Source organism: Lygodium microphyllum, chromosome 1 (genome assembly GCF_053477565.2).
Source record: "Lygodium microphyllum isolate KBCC chromosome 1, Lygodium_microphyllum_v1.1.10, whole genome shotgun sequence".
NCBI lineage: Eukaryota > Viridiplantae > Streptophyta > Polypodiopsida > Schizaeales > Lygodiaceae > Lygodium > Lygodium microphyllum.
In genome coordinates, this window is record NC_141135.1 from 76,343,288 (window position 1) to 76,359,599 (window position 16,312).

Below are 16,312 nucleotides of genomic sequence, written 5' to 3' on the forward strand. Positions count from 1 at the left end.
AGAGAAAAAAATTTCTACGATATAGAGGAAAGATTCCTGAGGAGGAAGAGAATGTGAGAGTTTTGGAAAACTAGCTTTGTATATATTCTTTCTTATATATAAAAGTGCGATTGCTCATGTGTCATTGTCGTCTTTTATTTGCATTCTTTGAAGTTGTCGTCGAAAAAACCAGTTGAATATCTCCTCCAAAGCATTGCTTTTTGTAACTCCTCCCCCATGCCTTGTGCTTCGAAAATAACTTGTGCGTGCTTGATAGTGGGATTTTTCCATGCCTTGGTTGCTATAAGTTGCTAAGGGGCCATGCTCCTCCACAAAGAAAGGTCCATGAATATGAAGAATATGCTGTAATACAAAGTAACACAAATTTTATACCAATTGAAAAACCTATCAAAATAAGCCCATATTAAATAATTATTACTTTACCAGATAAAAAGTGATATCTTTTTCTCCCCATGCCTCTTTTATCTCCTGAACAAGCTTTGTGATTGATCTTTTGAACTCTTCCGCATATGTATATGTTGTCTTATGTTGCCTGAGGAGTTTCAGAAAAACATCAAGGTGTATCCAGACCTCCATTCTAAGAAACGCAAGCCTCGGCGTGCTTGCAACATTTGTTGTGATCTCACATAGCTCTCTCCAACACTCCCAAGCCGCATTCACCTGCCTTCCTAAATGGTTTCCTAAGAATCGTCTAGCTTTTGAGCCTCCCATAGAGACATCGGCCAAGATATCTCTTGTTTTTCTTGAAAGTATTGGATCCTTTCTCAAGTGAACTTGGCCCCCATGAAATCCCATTTTCGATAGCAATGCCTCGCATTTATCAATACACTCATCTGATAAAGATAATGGATTAATGGAATATGCGTAGTCAAGATGCAACCTGAGAAGCTTATCAATTATTCTAATCTCTGCATGCAAAGTACAAATATGAACATTCTTAAGAGAGATGGAAAGAATGGGATCCCAGATGTCTTCTATGTTTTTAAATTTACTCAAATCTATAGAGTCTCTATTTGGGGCTCTTCTTACTGGTCGCAAACTACTCCAATCTTTGGATCCAATACTTTCCATGCAATAAATGCAAGGATATTTTGCATTTGCACCATTACATATTCCAAGCATACATTTGATAGTTTTCAAATCAGCACTCATATGCCATTCCACATTAAATTTACCAACCCCATCAACTACCAACATTTCGCCTTCACTTTGAGACTTAATGATATTTGGAATACCTGTATGGTTGAACAACCATTTCAACGTTTGATGATTTTCAATTGGTACCTGGGCTGCACCAATCCACCAAATCTCCATCTCGGATTGGATCTTATGCAATGGAGCTTTGCCCTCGCCATTGCCATGGTCCAATGGCATGTTCATGAGGCAAATGCTAATTCTTTCCATCTTCTGTCCCTTTTGAATCTGTGCTTCATCCAACTTCAAGGCAAACTTTAGAACACCATAACTTTCTTTTACTGTGATTTTATACATGTGAACCATTGCAATTTGCACCTTTTTTAGATCAACCCATATATTGTTAAACTCATTGTAATAAAAAATTGCCTGTTTTTTTTGTTTTTCATAGGACATAGACCTTTCGATGTGAATGTAATGTCCAAAAACATGTGGAATCTTGCGATTCATGGAAATTCTTGCAGTCGAAACTGCAAGGGCTCGGGGCAATCCAAATGTAGTTACCCTATTGCGTTTAAGATTTTTAAACCATAATCCAGAGATAGCACGATAACCTTTTCGACTTATACCCACAGTATCACATGTCTCTACGATTTCATTTGCTTTCACTGTGCCTTTTAAATCCTTCACTAACTCTCTCAGAGTTGGACCTCTCAAATCCACATTTTCTGGTGACTTAAGAATCCTCAAAATGTCTTTCTTATTCATGGTTTCCTTCAAAAGTTTGATTCTTTCCTCATTCTCTCGGATATTTATGCCTAGTATGTTAGAGACATATTTCTTTGTAAGATTTAGTCTCCTTTTCTTTGCTCTCTCACACAAGCTGGTTATATTTTTTAATGGTCTCTTCCTCTCTCTAAATCCTACTGGAGTTTCTCTCAAGCGTGTTAGCTTATCCTGCAATGAGTTGTTAACATTTTTCAAAATATCAATCTGACTTGTCAACTCTAAAATATTTGTTTGTGTAGTTTCTAGTGCTTTTTTCATTTCGTGCACTTGAGCTATATATGTGTAAGATGCAGAGTATAACCTCATACAGTAGCCAAGCATTCCATTGTAACCTTCTCCAGCATATCTTATATAGTCATGGACATTCAAAAAAGGAGGTGGTTTACCTGTAGAAGGATCCCTGGGATAGATATTTCCATCCACCCACAAATCTATATGCTTCATTCCTTGTGTTCGCAACCTGTTGGCTTCAATCTCATCTATCAATACTCGATGATGTATACTTCTCCAAGATGTGTAAGTTGGATCTAGCTGAATAGATAGCTTGTATTTACGTGTGCTTGCGTCTATGTTATTTGAAGTAGTATTGCTAGACATTCTAGCAAATGAACCGAGCAAGAATCTCACAGTGGTAGGAAGCAAGTGCAACAAAAGGAATGGTAAAAGAGAATAGTGTATAGAAAGAAAACGCGGGAGCAAAAAAATGCGAAGTTCGTACGAAAATCTCGAAAATACAAAATCTCTCGAGTTCCAAGACAATAAACGGCCGAAAAGGTGACCCCTGACCTGGATTAAAAGATGAGGGCAATAAATGGCCGACCTCTTCAATGAGCCAAATATTCTCTCATTAATCACATCTGGACAACCAAATTTAGAGGTTTTATTCTTCCTAAACCTCAACTAATTAGCAACTTAATCACTTTCTTACAAGTGCCATTTTTGAAGCGTTTTTGGCCCTAATGGGGCTTGTCAAGAATCGCGTGGTGGGTGGACTTGCTTGAGCTACGGCTCCAAACACACATAGAATGCACAAGGAGAAGCTCACTCAAGAGACAAGAAGAGAGATGGAGGCCAAAACGTTTTCTTGCTGGTTTCTTCTTCTTCTTCCACACACTTTACAATGTACACAAAGTATAGATAAGATACAACATAAAGGAAAGTGGCCTACTAAGTCAAACAATGCATAATCGACTACACTAGTCGACTGGCCCTATAATTATGCCAGTTGTAAATAGGTGTAACGACCTGAATATAATAAGTAATGAGTCAGTGGTCATGTGAGAGTCATAATGGCCACCGACATGCTAAGTGTAGACGTGTGGACCTATCTAACCACGCAGTCCATCATTAATGTCCGCATGTGTTGAGCTTGTCATCTCAACACTCCCCCTCAAGCTCAACTGCATCTCTGCAACTCCAAATAAGCTTCAAAACTTTTGAAGCTTCTCTGTACCCAATGCCTTCGTGAAGATGTCAGTTATCTGATCTTGTGTGCTAACATATACCAAGTCAATCTCACCTGCTAGTACCTTCTCTCTCACAAAGTGGTAGTGTACCTCAATATGTTTTGTCCTGGCATGGAACACAGGGTTCCTAGCCAACTGTATACCACTCATGTTGTCACAATAAATGACAACTGGACCTTCCACTTGCACATCTAAATCAGCCAATAACTTTTGTAGCCATACTATCTCACATGCTGCAATAGCAACACCTCTATACTCAGCCTTTGTACTCGACAAAGCAACTGTAGATTGATTTTTGCTGCTCCAAGTAACTATTGCACTACCAAGAGAGAACATATATCCACTAGTAGATCTTCTATCAGACATACTACCAGCCCAATCTGCATCTGTGTATCCAAACACCTGTACATCTGTACTTGCCTCATAGAAAATTCCATAATGTAATGTGGACTTCACATATCTCAATATGTGTATGATTGCATCCAAATGTGGCTTTCTAGGTACTTGCATAAACTGACTCACAAGACCAACAGCATAGCTCAAGTCTGGCCTTGTAATGGTCATGTAGATCAAACTCCCCACTATCCTCCTGAACATAGTAGGGTCTTCTATCTCATCCCCAACATCAGCACTCAACTTTACATTCTGCTCCAACGGGACTGAAAGTGGTTTGCATGTTGTCATACCATACTTGGACAACATATCCAAGCCATACTGTCTTTGGGACAGCCATATACCATCATCACATCTGATCACCTCAATGCCAAGGAAGTACCTTAGCTCACCTAAATCCTTCATCTCAAACTTCTTCTTCAAAAAGTCCTTGACTTCAGCAATCCCACTATCACTATCACCTGTAATAATCAAGTCATCCACATAGATGACTATGATGGCCAAATCTACATCTCCCTTTCTCACATAAAGTGAGTGATCAACATCAGAAACATAAAAGACAATATTGACAAGATACTCTCCGATCTTGTCAAACCATGCTCTAGGTGCTTGCTTGAGCCCATAGAGCGCCTTCTTCAACCTGCATACATACGTGGGATGCTCTAAATCTTCATAACCTGCTGGCTGATCCATATACACTTCTTCCTGCAAATCACCATGCAAAAGGCATTCTTCACATCCATTTGCTGCAACCTCCAATCTTTGGCTGCTGCCAAAGCAATCACACATCTGACAGTTGCCATCATAATCTATACCATATGTCTGGGCATAGCCTTTTGCAACCAGCCTAGCTTTGTACCTACTAATAGAACCATACGCATTGTGCTTAATCTTATAAACCCACTTACATCCAATAGTTTTCTTGCCCTTTAGCAATGATACTAGATCCCAAGTCTTATTGGCCTCTAATGCGGCCATCTCCTCATCCATTGCTGCATCCCAATGAGCATGACCAACAGCCCCCTCAAAACATGTGGGCTCAACATCCTCAATCACTTTCACCATATAAGCATAATGGTGAGCTGCATAACTTTCAAAACCAAATCTGTTAACACGGTATCTCACCCTGCTAGACCTACGTACCACTGGATCACTCAATGGAGTATTTGCATTGACGCGTGCTCTCTACACACATGGAGTCATCACTGAAGGAATGCCAAGCTCATCATCCAAGCTCTCTGAGCCACTGAAGTCTCCATCAAGAATTGCATCAATGCCATCTGACACTTTATTCTTTCCTTTGTCTTTACGTGTAGTGCTACTAGATGCACCTGAAGATGTAGAGCTACTCCTTAGTCTCCTAGACCAAGGACTACCAGATGATGTCTCTGGTCCACTAAGAGTCCATGATTCTTGCTTTTCAGCCTACACATGAGTGTCATGATCATCATCATCCAATGCATCACCACTAGATGCATACCAACTGCTCATTTCATCAAAGATGACATCTCTGCTCACTCTGAACTTACATGTGACAGGGTTATAACAACGATACCCTTTTTGCTCTAAAGAGTATCCAACAAAGACACACTTTTCAGTCTTTGAATCCGGTTTCTTCTATAGCTCATCTAGCACATGAACATATGCAATACAGCCAAACACTTTCAAGTGTGAGACATCAGGCTTCTTACTTGTAAAACATTCTTCGGGGGTCATACCATGAACTGCAGCTGTGGGAGTTCTGTCCATAATATAAACATCAGTATGAACAGCCTCAGACCAAAAATGCTTAGGCGTATTCTTTTCAGCCATCAAGGCATGTGCAACTTCTGCAATATGCCTGTTTTTTCTTTCTGCAACCCCATTTTGCTATGGGATATACCTACATGTGAATTGTCTCTTTATCCCATGAGACCTCAGAAAATCACTGAACTCATTCGAGAGGTACTCTCCCCCTCCATCTGACCTCAAGCACTTTACTTTCAAGCCTGTTTCTCTTTCAACTGCAGCCTTGAAAGTTCTAAAGTGCTCAAACGCTTCACTCTTTTCCTTCATAAAATATATCCACAGCTTTCTAGAACAATCATCAATGAATGTGACAAAGTATGAACTGCCTCCAAGAGATACATTTTGTGTAGGCCCCCAAATATCTATATGCACAACATCAAGGATATTTCTGCTTACATCTCTGTCATGTGAAAAGGGTTGTCTTGTCTGCTTACCAAACTGACATGCTTCGCATACCTTATGAAATTCTGCAATTCTAAATGTAGGCAAACCTGTAACCAATCCTTTAGACTGCATTAATTCAGCCTTTGTACATTTGTATGTCCAATGTGTTTGTGCCAAATTTCAATATCTGCAACAACACCTTTTCCTTTAGCATACATAGCAGCATTCATAGTAGGAATTCTAGCATCCAGAGTAAACATACGTCCAACTCTACTTCCCTTTACAACCAACCTACACTTGTCATTGAAGTCTTCTACAAAGCAACCCTTTGTATTAAATTTGACTTGTAGCCCTTGCTCTACCATCTGACCGACTGACACCAAGTTCTTTGGAATAGATGTCACATGTAATACATCTGAAAGACTCTTTGTCTTACCATCATGCAAGGACAAGGAAACTTTTCCAATGTGTGAAATTAGGTGGCATGAATCATCACCTGTCTGCACATAACCTGTATTTTGCAAATCCTGCATCTCTCCAAACCATTCTGCATGGCTGTGGTCATATGATTGGATGCACCTGAATCAACATACCAAACATCATCATGTGTTCCCTTTCTTATAACAGTATTCAACATATGCTGCATAACAAACAGACGCTCATTTTTGTCTTCATTTTGTCGTGAAGACGATGTATAGTTTCCTTGCTGCAATTTACCACTACGAATATCATCCTTGTTTGCATATCAATGGGCTGCAATATGGCTTGTTTTGCCACAATAATGGCAAACAATAGCAGAATTTCCAGAACCTCTATTCTGCCATCCACCTCTTCCTCTAGAGCTCCCCCTGCCTCTAAAGTTTCCTCTGTCTCCAGAAATCTGCATTTTACCAAACTGTTGATTGAACCTGTTTTGCTGCTTATCACTAGCATGTCCCATACCACGACCTCTCGAAGAGGATCTACCACGTCCCCTTCCTGAACTCGAGTAAAATGCTTGGAGCTGTTCAGCATTTCTTTCAGATAAATCACCCTACATATTGATCTCTTCAGTAATCATGAGAGAGATCAGCTCATCAAAATCTAGAAATGGCTTCCGTATATATACTGAAGTAACAAATGATTTCCATGCCTTCTCATTGTTAAGGCCACTTAGAGTGGATGAAACAAAATCATCATCATCTGGCATTGCATCAATTGCTACTAAAGCATCTGCAATGCTCCTCACCTTCAACACATACTCATTGACAGACATTTTTCCTTTCTTCAAGGCATTCAACTCTTGCTTGAGTTGAATCTTTCGTGCCTTTGTATTTACTGAAAACATACTCTCAAAAATTGTCCAAGCTGCATGTGAAGTTTCTGCATTCCTGATATGTCCCAACATAGTATTATCAATTACTGCAGATAGGTAGTACATTACCTTTTTGTCTTTCGCATTCCACTCTTTCCATGCTTTTAACTCATCTGCAGTCGGAGGGATACCCAGCTCTGACTCCTTTTCTTCACTTGAGACAAACTCATAAAGACCCTTTCCAATGAGGAAGTTTGTCACACGGAACTTCCATGAAGGATAGTTATTCTTTTCGAGCTTCTCAATAATAGGATTTTCACTGTTCTCTACCATTATCACAAACAAGGATATAACACAGCAAGCTAGTCTTTTGCAATCTTCCACAACAAGTGCACAGTAATACACCAAGCAACCTTTTTCACTGATTGCTCAACAGTACATGTAATCTGCAACCTGTTTACAGATAAATCTTATGTTTGCTTCCTGCAAACACCTCAAAAATTTACAAATTCGCAATCTATAACCTGTGCACCCACTTTCGGTCAATACAGCCGAAATCACAGTGTACCCTGAAACTGTTGTTTGCAACCTTGCGGCTCTAAAATGGGGCCTGAAATGGCCTCAGATGGCCAAAATAACTGCGAATAGGTCCTAAAGGACTGGCTTATAGAATATACAGTGATTTGCTCGCACACCAAATCTCATAGTAATGTGAGATTTTTGCTCGATCCTGCTTCCGGTGCCTCCACAGGCACTATCCAAGAGAGAGAGTGGAAGAATAGGAGAGCTTCTTACCCGTGGCTTGCTTGCTCAAACCTTGCTTCTTCTCCTTCACTTTAGCCTTCGAAATCAGCCTCTCTTAGTGGTGTGGCTCTGATACATGTCAAGAATTGCGTGGTGGGGGGAATTGCTTGAGCTGCAGTGCCAAACACACACAGAATGTACAAGGAGAAGCTCACTCAAGAGACAAAAAGAGAGATGGAGGCCAAAACGTTTTCTTGCTGGTTTCTTCTTCTTCTTCCACACGCTTTATAATGTACACAAATTATAGATAAGATACAACATAAAGAAAAGTGGCCTATTAAGTCAAACAATGCATAACCGACTACACTAGTCGACTGGCGCTATAACTATGCCAGCTGTAAATAGGTGTAACAACCTGAATATAATAAGTAATGAGTTAGTGGCCATGTGAGAGTCATAATGACCACCGATGTGCTAAGTGTAGATGTGTGGACCCATCTAACAAGGCGGTCCATCATTAATGTCCGCATGTGTTGAGCTTGTCATCTCAACAGGGCTGCCTTAGTCTGCTCTACCTTGGTTTTCCCGCATGGGAATGTTGTCACATAAGATGGCCCCTCTCTAGGGCAAGTTCTAGTTTCAAGACCTTGTGGTTTTGAGCTGATGAAGGTTCAATGAGAAAGGGTAGACATGTGAATCGATGATGATGGGGTTGTAGAGCAATTAGGCTTGGAAAGAAACGGATCACCCAGTTAAGGTGGTGGAGACCGGGAGTGCATTGCATGGATAATGGATCCTCCGAATCTGGGGTTTGGAGTCTTTGTTTGTACCTAAAAAGAAAAGAAGGTGCACTTCCTTGGGGGTATTTGCTTTACCGTGTGTTGCAAGGTGCACGTGCTTGTGGAACTAGGAGATGGGTCTAACCTTGGGCAAGCCCTCGGTGGTGTCCCACACTTGAGGACCCAATTGGTGCATAAGGGGGGATGCAGTGCGGACGGCTTAGGGTGATAGGTCTAACCATAAGCGAGTGTTACCTCCCTAGTGTGTCCTACCCTTGATGTGCCCTAAGTGTGAAGTGGAAAATCAAAATGAGGCTAGGGTGTTAGGGATGGAGCCGGTTGATTGAGGTCACCGAATGCACCTAACTTGAGAACCCCTAGGTGTAATGGTTGTGGTACTCAAGAGCTTTGGGAGGGGCCCAATTTTCTGATGTAAAGATGAGGGCATATTCATATGAAATACAATGTGGATTATAAATTATTGAAAAATCATAGTGGTCGTGGACACTGGAGTCAAAATCCACTCCCACCCTTTGAGGGTAGGGCATAAAAGTTGGATCATTTTGCTCAAAGGGTTGAGTGTCACTACAAGGATATGGAGGCATAGCGACGGCGCTTTTCGACGCAAAATAGTGGCATCGCTATTTGCGTCATTATTAGCATCACACATGCAACGCTAATAGTGACGGTGCTCAAATGAAAAAAACGCGGGCCAAAACTCGAGCGTGTTATTTTGTGCGAGTACATGAAAGAGAGAGCGAAAGGGAGGGCGAACTCCATCTTGCATTTGAGAGGAAGAGGGAGAGAAAGAGGGAGAAGGAAACATTCTCACCGCCACCGCCGCCGTTCGCGAAGAAGAGAAGGAAGTGTACAGAGGGTGAAGAGGAGCAAAGAGGAGCCACCGAATCCATCCTCGAGCCTTTACGGTGAGTGCATTGTTCATTCTTGATTTTTTTTTTTGTGTTTTCTATTTTTCTTTTACTTTTTTTTGTTAAAAATCATGTGTATTGAGAGAGGGAGAGGAAGAGAGAAAAGGAAAGAAGGAACGAGAGAGAGGGCGAAAACATTAAATATAATAGGGAAAGAGAGAAAGAGAGGGAGAGGGAGAGGGAGGGAGAGGAAATGAGAGAGGGAGAGGAAGAGAGAAAAGGAAAGAAGGGACAAGAGAGAGAGGGAGAAAACATTAAGCATAATAGGAAAAGGGAGAAAGAGAGGGAGAGGGAGAGGGAGGGAGAGAGAGAAGGAGGGAGAGGAAGAGAGAAAAGGAAAGAAGGAACGAGAGAGAGAGGGAGAAAACATTAAACATAATAGGGAAAGAGAGAAAGACAAGGGAGGGAGAGAGAGAAGGGAGAGGTTGTTGTTATTGTTGTTGTTATTTTATTTCTTCTTTTCTTTTTTTAATTGTTGGTTGTTGTTGTGGTAGTGGTAGTGGTAGTGGTAGTTGTTGTTTAATTTCTTATTTTCTTGTTTGTTGTTTTTGTGGTTGTCGTGGTAGTGGTAGTGGTAGTTGTTGTTTAATTTCTTATTTTCTTGTTTGTTGTTGTTGTGGTAGTCGTAGTAGTAGTAGTGGTACTGGTAGTGATAGTAGTAGTTATTGTTTAATTTCTTCTCTTCTAGTTTGTTATTGTTGTGGTAGTCGTAGTCATGGTCGTAGTCATGATTGTAGTAGTAGTAATAGTAGTTTTCTTGTTTGTTATTGTTGTAGTAGTATTAGTTTTTTTTCTTTTCTTGTTTATTGTTGTTTAGTTTTCTTATTTGTTATTGTTGTAGTAGTAAATTTTTTTTCCCTTTCTTATTTCTTGTTATTGTAGTAGTTGTTGTTATTTTTATTATTTTTTCTTTTTTTTGTTTATTGTAGTGGTAGTCGTAGTCGCCATAGTAGTAGTAGCAGCAGAAGCAGCAGCAGCAGCAACAGTAGTAGTAGTAGTTTTCTTGTTTGTAGTAGCAGTAGTTTTTTTTTTCCTTTTCTTGTTTATTGTTGTTTAGTTTTCTTGTTTGTTGTTGTAGTAGTAGTAGTAGTTTTTTTTTCCTTTTCTTGTTTATTGTTGTTTAGTTTTCTTGTTAGTAGTAGTAAAAGTAGTAGTTTTCTTGTTTGTAGTAGTAGTAGTAGTAGTAGTTTTTTTTTTCTTTTCTTGTTTATTGTTGTTTAGTTTTCTTGTTTGTAGTAGTAGTAGTAGTAGTAGTAGTAGTAGTTTTTTCTTTTCTTTTCTTGTTTATTGTTGTTTAGTTTTATTGTTAGTAGTAGTAGTAGTAGTAGTAGTAGTAGTAGTAGTAGTAGTAGTAGTAGTAGTAGTAGTAGTAGTAGTAGTAGTAGTAGTAGTAGTAGTAGTAGTAGTAGTAGTAGTAGTAGTAGTAGTAGTAGTAGTAGTAGTAGTAGTAGTAGTAGTAGTAGTAGTAGTAGTAGTAGTAGTAGTAGTAGTAGTAGTAGTAGTAGTAGTAGTAGTAGTAGTAGTAGTAGTAGTAGTAGTAGTAGTAGTAGTAGTTTTTTCTTTTCTTTTCTTGTTTATTGTTAGTAGTAGTAGTAGTAGTAGTAGTAGTAGTAGTAGTAGTAGTAGTAGTAGTAGTAGTAGTAGTAGTAGTAGTAGTAGTAGTAGTAGTAGTAGTAGTAGTAGTAGTAGTAGTAGTAGTAGTAGTAGTAGTAGTAGTAGTAGTAGTAGTAGTAGTAGTAGTAGTAGTAGTAGTAGTAGTAGTAGTAGTAGTAGTAGTAGTAGTAGTAGTAGTAGTAGTAGTAGTAGTAGTAGTAGTAGTAGTAGTAGTAGTAGTAGTAGTAGTAGTAGTAGTAGTAGTAGTAGTAGTAGTAGTAGTAGTAGTAGTAGTAGTAGTAGAAGAGAGAGAGAGAGAGATATGTTTTGTTAAAAAAAATGAAAGGGGGAGGAAGAGAAAAAGGAAGAAGGAATGTTAACCCCAAGTTGAGATGGCGGAAAAAGGAATGAAAAAACAGAAAAAAACATGGAAAAAGAGCAAAGACATGCAGGCGACCTCCAAAGCTAAGCCGGGGCAAAAAGCGCAATTTTAAATGAAAGGTGCCTCAAAAATGAAAGGGAGAGAGAGATATATAGTAGAAGAGAGAGAGAGAGAGATATGTTTTGTTAAAAAAAATGAAAGGGGGAGGAAGAGAAAAAGGAAGAAGGAATGTTAACCCCAAGTTGAGATGGCGGAAAAAGGAATGAAAAAACAGAAAAAAACATGGAAAAAGAGCAAAGACATGCAGGCGACCTCCAAAGCTAAGCCGGGGCAAAAAGCGCAATTTTAAATGAAAGGTGCCTCAAAAAACTTGGAAAACTCTTGTAAAATAGCGTCAGGCTCCCTCCTATACCAATTGTAAAATATTAGACGGGTGTAGGCTAGAGGCATGAAGCAAGAAGAGGGAATTAGAAAAAGGGACCTTGCCACAATAGCCGGTCATGTAAAAAGGGATGGGCGCCCATGGGGTTTTTAGGGTTTATATATATAAAGTTCAAAAAGTGAATGGAAGCTCATTCTTTGGTGTGTGGCTAACAAAAGCTCTCTTTTTCTTCTCGTCTCCTCATCTTCTTGCTTGTGTGTGCTCTTGAGAGAGGGAGTGTGAGAGTGTGAGGGAGTGAGTGTGTCAGAGTGAGGGATCAAGAGGGTGAAGCTCTTCACCATCTCCTCTTCTCTTCTTCTCTTCTCTTCTCTTTTCTTGCGCGCACGGCTATGGAGGATGGAGCTTGGAGATGGAGGAGGCTTGAGGATGCTTGAGCTCACATCTAGGATCGTGGAGCTACCGCGGTGTGCGAGAGAGGAGGCAACTCGTATCGGCATCAAGGTAAGCTCACTACACTCATAGGATTGACGGCGCGCCAGCTAGGTGAGAGATAGCCATTAGAGCTCGCTTGAAAAGCTTGAAGCCATAAGCAGTCCGTGGGTCTTGGTAGTTGAGCGTGAGCTCCCACTAAATTTTGGTTCCGTTGCCAGGACCAACGGATTCAAGCTTGAGCACTTGCGCGTCTCATATCGAGCATCGAAATAAGGGATTCATCCTCGAAATGGAGCTTGAGATAGGTAGGAAGTTTGGGTGTTTTCAATCTTCAAAACGAGTAAGTATTTTGGGATATTTTATTTGTTTGATGATTGGGAAACATGGAGAAATTATTTTAGTTTTTTGCTTTCGATTCTTGTTGCATTTAGCGTAGGTTAGGATTAGGAAATCGCACCGGAGAAGTGTAAGGTTTATTGTTGCAAAACAGGGCAAAACATGGCAAAAATCGTGCAAAAAATGGTAAAAAGCTCGCTTGTGATGCCGAAGATCGGCAAGTGAGTGATTGGGGGCATCAACACCATACCCAGGAAGGGGTATAAGAGCCAAGAGGCCAAGGGAGAGCTCATTTGTGACCATTTCAGTGAGAGAAAGAGAGAGAGAGAGAGAGAGAGAGAGAGAGAGAGAGAGAAATAGAGAGAGAGAGAGAGAGAGCCATCACACGATTCGATCCGATCACACCATCGACGAGCCTACCACTCTATTCAGGTATATGAATCCCTTCCCCTATCCCCCTAGATAGGATCTGGAGGTTTATGCTTGCTATGATTGATTAAATTAGAAGAATTGAGCAAAATCGACCTCTTGCTGTCATCGTCGCGCCGCGTTCGGCCCATCCGAGTGGTCGCTTCTGGGCCGAGTCCCAGAATCGGCCCTCGGCCCTCTTTCGTTTGGCCCACTCAGCTCGAAACCCTAATCGGCCCTTGGCCCAGACCTACTCGGTCCGTCCGAGTCGACATTCGGACCATCGACTAATTCGGCCCTCGTCCCGTCCAAGCCAAACCGTCCGAGCCATAGGATTCGGCTCTCGGCCACGTGTCATATTGGGCCCTCGGCCCAAGTGCCTTGGCTCGTCCGAGTAACCTTGTCCAAATTGACCATTCGGCCCGTCCAAGCCAACCTGTCCGAGCGACTTTGTCCGAGTTTGCGCCTTAGCCCGTTGTCCGAGTCTACCCTATCCGAGTCACGAATTCAACCCTCGCCCCATGTACCTTGACCTGTCCGAGTGACCCACTTGGACCCTGCAATTCGGACCAGCTGGGCCGAGTGTAAATTTTTATCAAATTCTCAGAAATTTGACTTGACCCAGTTAGAGCTCAGCAGCGCAAACTGTCGAAAGTCCTTCTGACGCTCAAAACTTGATTCTGGCATATGGAATAGACGAAATCGTAGGGAACAGTTGCTTAGCAGCTTGAAGTAGGCAGTAGCGAGACCCAGAGACCTAGACGCAAAGCGCTGAGCAGTTAAAACCTGATTGGCAAAAAACAAATGAGGCAACATATTAGAAAAACCCTGAACTCTGTCAAGGCGGCCATAAAATTGACCAACATGCCTATCAGGCCCGAAACAAAGCGAGAGTGCGTAAGAAGCTTCGAGATTGTTTGCTGCACTCACCTTGAATTTTCACACTTGAATGCACTTAAGGAAATTGAAAGCCTGATTGAGCACAAGTGCATGAGAAGCGACATGCACACTGAGTGACCATAAATTGAGGATTGTATTCAATAACTAAAGGAACTCACTCAGATAAACCACTCAAGGAACCCACCAGTAGGAGAGGACCCAAGACGTAGACAAACCATCAGCGCACGAAGCAGGACCAAGCAGGTGGTGTTAACGATGTGGATTTGACAAATCTACTCAACCTGATCGACAGCTTGGAGGAGCATGACAACACGACTATGGCAGAAGGAGGCTCAAGCCATAGGTCTAATGAGGAACTCGACTTGAACGTATTCCCGGAGGCTATTCAGTAGCAGCTGGTCAGCAACTACGATGCACACACCCGATACGAGCACCGTGGCAGGACGGCAGACGCTATCATTACAGACCTAGAGGAAGAGAGAAAACTAGCCCACAAGGCTTTGCAAAGCATAGTCGAATACAATAGGGACCAACAGGCTAGGAGCCAAAGGCAAAGCACAGAGTTGCGTGAGGTACATCGAGTGCTAAACTTAGCAGATAGAAACCGAACAGATCACGAGAGGGCCCTAGAAGGAGACTTGACGTTGAACGAGCTTCTCATGAAGCGACTGCTAGATAACACGGTAGCAGAGCAAAGTGTCGCGGCACTAGCGACAATACTGCTTGCAGGATTAGGAGTGAACCAAGGCTCAAAGAGCCAGTCTAAAATCCCTATCGTTGCCAAGCAACTCGACAAATACCAACCCCACGACGATCCATACAGCTTTGTAGAGCAGTTCGAGCAAGTCTACGAAGCCAACGACCTCAACGACCTGACTTAACGCTCTCAAGTGTTCGGGCTTTGCTTAGGTGACAAGGGAAGGACTTGGTGTACAAGCCTAGATGCCGCAGAACGAGCCAACTTCAGTGGCCTGAAGGATCTCTTCATTAAGAGATTTGCCGAGCCTGGATACTCCAATAATCTGCTAGTACGCTTGATGAACGTCAAGCAGAAAGAGAAGGAGGACATTCGTGACTACATAACCCACAAGAGGAGTCTCTTCAAGAGAATCCCTATGAGCGAGCGACCGACTTAAAGAACAATTTTGACTGTATTCATCAGCGGAATTCGAGATGAGGAGTTATATAAGGCTTTGGCAGGCAATTCGAGCTTACAGGAGACGCGCTAGCTAGAGTGTTTGAGAAAGCCATCAGAGTCGATGATCAGTTGAAAGAGCGGAGCTCTAGGAGCTCGAACCTAGAAGAGACCAACTCGCGAGCTCAAAGAGAACGTTAGCCTCTAGTGAGCGATCAGTCCCATCATCCCAAGATAAGGGGAAGGCCACTGAGACGAACCAAGACTTGGTTGATGTAAAGATGGATTTAGTCAAGATGCAAGACATGTTGAGACGACCAATGTGCCCACACGTCCAATGCATGTACTGTGGCGGAAACCACTTGCCAGCCGAGTGTCAAGACCCTAGGTCAAGACCTTGTGCTAATTGCGGTAGGTTCGGTCATGACATCGCGCATTGTAGATTACCAAGAAGACTTCCGTACTCACAACCCTATGGCCAGCCTTACCTAGCGAACAGGTCACAGTTATTCTTCAGAAGGAGAGCCCCATTGGCCCTTCCTGCTCCTAACCACATTAAGCTAGCTATTACTAGGATGGACATAAACCCTACTGGCATACCCAGACCACCTGGTCCTTACGTGACCCATCCACCGAGCGATGCAATGAGGAAGAAACTTACATATGCACTTACGTCTCGCATGACGATGAGGGCAACGCTGTCCTCATGGATTATTGCCTTGTGCCAGTGATGGCATTAGGAAGAGGATGAGGTAGAGGCCTAGGAGGGCAAACGCAGGATCCAATCACCTGTTGGACTTGTGGTCACCCAGGTCATGTCTCATCATGCTACCCTGAAAGGGAGCAGCAAAGAGATAAGGCTAACCAAAGGTGTGCTGAGTGCGGAATCACTCATCTCTTCGTCAATTGCCCAAGGTGAAAGCTGTCTTCTAGCTCAGCCAACATACCATCTGTCCCATTGGGGCTGTTTGGTGTCGAGAACCTTGATGGGGAGGCTACACCTATCCCATTGCAGGTCATGAACCATGCCCAAACAAAGCAGGC